General features: G+C 40.0%; 1 non-coding gene across 1 annotated transcript; it reads right to left on the bottom strand.

Moving 5' to 3' along the window:
- Positions 1-3,464: 3,464 nt before the first annotated feature.
- On the bottom strand, positions 3,465-3,571 carry LOC136148823 (U6 spliceosomal RNA). Its single transcript, XR_010659587.1, has one exon. It is a non-coding gene; the product is annotated as a U6 spliceosomal RNA (small nuclear RNA).
- Between the last annotated feature and the right edge of the window lie 1,798 nt (positions 3,572-5,369).

The following is a 5,369-nucleotide window of genomic DNA, read 5'->3' as shown; positions in this document are numbered from 1 at the left end:
TGTTTGAACTTGCCCTTTGAAATTCAAGAACTCAAGGAAGTTCAAGAAACAGGGGACACAAAGAATTTCAAGCCCAGGAGCCCCATAAGGTTCTACTCAGTTTCAGAACTAATGGAAGCAAAATATTATTTTAGTAAGGTTTTTCTTTACGTGGACTCATTTTGGTGCCAGCTCTCCAACTCTGGTGATAAGATTTGCTATCCTCATGTTGGTACAAAGTTTTTGGGAGGGAGTAGTTTGTGTGTGGTGCTCAGTCATGTCCAACTTTTTGCAGCCCTATGGCCTGTAGCCCTCCAGGCTCTTCTATCCATGGGATTTCCCAGGTAGGAATCCTGGGAAATCATTCTGGTGAGTGGGTTGCCACTTCCTCCTCCAGGGGATCTTCCTGACCCCAGGGATCAAACCCATGTCTTGGGTCTTCTACACTGTCAGGCAAGTTCTTTACCACTAGCGCACCGGGGGGTAAGTTTACACTCTGCTTTTAGGCAGAAGGGTGAGGGCAAAGGACTTTTCTTGGATGTGCTGTTTCTCGGTTGCTTTCAGTTAAAAAAAATCAATATGTCAAAGTAGCAAATTTGGGGTGGCATGTCCTGATCCCCTTCACAAAATAGTGAAGTGCCTTTATGCTCACTTTACAGACGAAAGCTCTAAAGCAATAAAAAGCTAGGAAGTTTCCTCAAGATGGCTCTGGAACTATCTGGAACCAGGATTTAAACAAGATGAACAAATATTTGAATGGAAGTATTTGGAAGCAACATCACTCGGAATTAAACTTTAGCAAAATGCTGTGAAATGCAGTTTGACACATATAAATCAGCCAATCTCATTTTCCCCTTATTGTTGTTTTGAATTTTCCCAGGAGTTCTTTTTTCCCAAGGTTATTTACTTTAACCCTTCTATCTGGAGCCAGGCATCTCATTAAGCCCTTCTTTCTGTCTACGATATCAGTAAAGGGAATTCCTTGATGGTCCAGTGGTTAGGACTCCACGCTTCCATTTCAGGGGCATAAGTTCTGTCCCTGGTCAGGGAACTATGATTCTGCATGCTGCTAGATGAAACAAAAAAAAGATATGAGTCAAATAAAACTATGCAGTTAAACAGGATTAAAAAAGGAAAAAGAAAATCAGGTTTACGATATGAGTTATAAATATCTAACCATTCATGGTGGTATCTGATGATTTCATTTCTCTTTTTTCTTCGTCTTTTTTTTTCTTTTTTCTGAGAAAGGGGAAAGAAAGAAGAAGGAATGCTGAAGGAATGTTAGAAATATTATATCACTAGTTAACTAGAACAATTTTTGGTTTTCATTATGTCTATTAAGCCCTTATCCTAAACATAGCCTTCAAACTTTCTATTCCAGAATTTATACATTGTAGTGCACTGATTGGTTCAGACGTCTTCCTCTATTAAACTGTAATCTTCTAGCACAATTGTTTTTCAAAAAATATTTTTGGAATAAGGCAATAAGTATCAATGCAATTTTAGTGAAATTACTAAAGGAAGTTCCTCAATTTTCCTCTAGAGGCTTGATATTCAGCCAAAGTCGTGGATTGAATGAATCAAAATGAGTCAATCTTGAATTGGGGTTATTAACATCTAGCTCCAAATGGAGGAGGATTTCTATATCACAATGTTTCATTCATGTTTCATTAAGTGTTATCCACTTACCCACAAGGGATGTGAACTCTCATTATTTGGTAAGTTTTTATCTAATATTCTGTTATATGCTCCCAGAGCCACAAAAACTGTTGGTTGGGTTAGAGTAATTTATTTTCACAATTTCCTTGATGGATGTGTAACTCAGAGAGGTAAAGTGAGCTGCCCAGTTCATCACTTTGATTATTAAAATCATGCTCAGGTTTTCTAGAAAGAGCATCCATGCTGCAAACCATAGTACCTGGAGCATAGCTGATGAGCAACTGAAATGTATTGAATTAATAAATCAACAAGTTAAAGAACAAGGGGTTTAAGTCCTAAAAATACACATACTTTTTCCTTCACTTAAGCCATCAGCCTTATCCTCCCTGAAACATGTAAGAATTGTCAATTAGAATCAACCCCCATCTTTGACCAGATGTACAGGAGAGGAATGGGTACTTCTCTGAGTGACTTTTTCTAAAACAAAGGTCAAAACATTATCTACCTGAGGTGCCCCCTACCCTGCTTTTTTTTTTTTTTTTTTTTTATTTTATTAGTTGGAGGCCAATTACTTCACAACATTTCAGTGGGTTTTGTCATACATTGACACGAATTAGCCATAGAGTTACACGTATTCCCCATCCCGATCCCCCCTCCCACCTCCCTCTCCACCCGACTCCTCTGGGTCCTCCCAGTGCACCAGGCCTGAGCACTCGTCTCATGCATCTCACCTGGGCTAGTGATCTGTTTCACCATAGATAATATACATGTTGTTCTTTTGAAACATCCCACCCTCACCTTCTCCCACAGAGTTCAAAAGTCTGTTCTGTACTTCTGTGTCTCTTTTTCTGTTTTGCATATAGGGTTATCATTTACATCTTTCTAAATTCCATATATATGTGTTAGTATGCTGTAATGTTCTTTATCTTTCTGTCTTACTTCACTCTGTATAATGGGCTCCAGTTTCGTCCATCTCATTAGAACTGATTCAAATGCATTCTTTTTAATGGCTGAGTAATATTCCATGGTGTATATGTACCACAGCTTCCTTATCCATTCATCTGCTGATGGGCATCTAGGCTGCTTCCATGTCCTGGCTATTATAAACAGTGCTGCGATGAACATTGGGGTGCATGTGTCTCTTTCAGATCTGGTTTCCTCAGTGTGTATGCCCAGAAGTGGGATTGCTGGGTCATATGGCAGTTCTATTTCCAGTTTTTTAAGAAATCTCCACACTGTTCTCCATAGTGGCTGTACTAGTTTGCATTCCCACCAACAGTGTAAGAGGGTTCCCTTTTCTCCACACCCTCTCCAGCATTTATTGCTTGTAGACTTTTGGATAGCAGCCATCCTGACTGGCGTGTAATGGTACCTCATTGTGGTTTTGATTTGCATTTCTCTAATAATGAGTGATGTTGAGCATCTTTTCATGTGTTTGTTAGCCATCTGTATGTCTTCTTTGGAAAAATGTCTGTTTAGTTCTTTGGCCCATTTTTTGATTGGGTCATTTTATTTTTCTGGAATTGAGCTTCAGGAGTTGCTTGTATATTTTTTAGATTAATCCTTTGTCTGTTTCTTCATTTGCTATTATTTTCTCCCACTCTGAGGGCTGTCTTTTCACCTTACTTCTAGTTTCCTTTGTACTGCAGAAGCTTTTAAGTTTCATTAGGTCCCATTTGTTTAGTTTTGCTTTCATTCTCAATATTCTGGGAGGTGGGTCATAGAGGACCCTGCTGAGATTTATGTCGGAGAGTGTTTTGCCTATGTTCTCCTCTAGGAGTTTTCTAGTTTCTGGTCTTACATTTAGATCTTTAATCCATTTTGAGAAAAATATGGAACGCTTCACGAATTTGCGTGTCATCCTTGCGCAGGGGCCATGCTAATCTTCTCTGTATCGTTCCAATTTTAGTATATGTGCTGCCAAAGCGAGCACCCTACCCTGCTCTCTTAATTTTTTTTTTTTTTTTTTTTTTTTTTTTTTAGCTGCATGACTGGGCCTGAAGGATTTTAGTTCCCCAACAAGGAATGAAACTTGAGCCCCTGCAGTGGAAGTGCTAGAGCCTTAACCACTGGACCACCAGGGAAGGCCCTTAGTTTATCATTTTTAATTGTTGCCAGTTTCTTGGATTTTGACTCCAGGTTTCTCATCAGTGAAAGAAGAAGTAAGTCTTCTTCGTGGGGAGGTTGTTCATCAGAGGAGGACGTGTACTTTCTCTACCTTCTACAGAGCACCGAACAACACCTGGGCCACCCCAATGCTTATAGAATCACAAGGAGCTCTCTTACCCTCAACTGATTTTCTGGGCTAAATTGCATGGGAGGCAGAGTGATTGAAGAAAATGACAAGGCTATTGATTAGAATGTTCGCTTCCACTTCACAGCACAGTTGGCCAAGTTCAGCTTCCTCTGAGCACCACTGCCTTCTCCCTAGGGTGTGCCCTTGTCTGCATAACGCGCCGTCCCAAAGCATGACTGGGAGAAAACGAATCAGAGGGGGATTCTGAGCTGATATTGTTCATCACTGACTGTGATGAACCTTTTCCAAGGCTGGGAAAGACAACCAGGAGACAAGGTTTCTCCAGGAGAGGAGAAGCTGTGCTCTCCTTCCTTCCCATGAAATCTTAGTCCAGCCCTTACCTCTATTTTTTAAAATTTAGAATGATGCTGATTCTTGTCCTGCATCAGAATAATCATATTAGATGCATCGGTATAATAGGCAAAATTTGAGGCAAACATTTGGCTCTGCTCAGAGAAGCCACATTTATGAAAGCCCAGTTAACAACAACTGGCCATTGGGAGAGGCAAGGAACGCAAGTGAAGAGGCCCATGTGGGATGAGGTTCTGTCTACCTTTGAGAGAAGGATGAGAATGCTTCAGAGTCTGCATGGAAATAAGTGCTGTGCTCTCCGGCCTCAGGGGCCACCCCGTTAGGTCCAGACACACGGGCAACACGTCAGCACTTCCACCTGTCTCCAAAGGCACCCTCTTCACAGAAGCTGTGACTCCAATAGCTTCAGTTTTTATGTGTTTCTTTAAGAATAGATGCATTTTTATTATCTTGAAATGGAACACTAGAAACACATCACTTTTACATCTCTCCCTTACCTAGAGTTCAAAGTATTGCAACAGAGTTCTATTTCTTTTCTGTAAGAAATCATGGCAGGTGACCTGGAGGTTCCCCCAACGCGAAGAGTCAGGGGGTTGAAGGTTTAGCTTGTGAACTAAACATCCACACTAACCATCATGTCAGTTTGGAATGACCTGCTGTTGGAAAATAAACTGCTCTAATAGTTCATAGAGAACACTGAGTTTTGTCAAAAATCTGTCACTTTCAATGAGAATGAGGATGACATTTAAGGAGTCATTCTGCTTCTTGCTTTGCAGATGTAGTTTCTGACACTGCCTATAAAATGAATCTGTGGAAGTAATCAAGACTATCTAATACCCAATGATGAAATAAAAGAATCACTCAAGAATTATTAGTTTATTTTGTTTTGCTAGATACTCATCAAAAAAAAGTTCCAACCTACTTTATTGATAATGGATGTCATCTATTTGGACTTAAGTCTTTAATTTCATTTCTCAGAAACAAGGCACATGATTCTCTCTGTGAAAGTTCAATTACCAGCTGAAACCACATTAGGTTTTTAAGCTACTGAATTAAATTAGGTGCTTTGAAACAGTCATTGACTGAAGAGCTTAACATCAAGCTTTGAGAACACAGAGACATT

This window comes from Muntiacus reevesi, chromosome 17, assembly GCF_963930625.1.
Source record: "Muntiacus reevesi chromosome 17, mMunRee1.1, whole genome shotgun sequence".
In the NCBI taxonomy this organism is placed as follows: Eukaryota; Metazoa; Chordata; class Mammalia; order Artiodactyla; family Cervidae; genus Muntiacus; species Muntiacus reevesi.
This window is presented reverse-complemented; position numbering and strand designations above follow the sequence as displayed.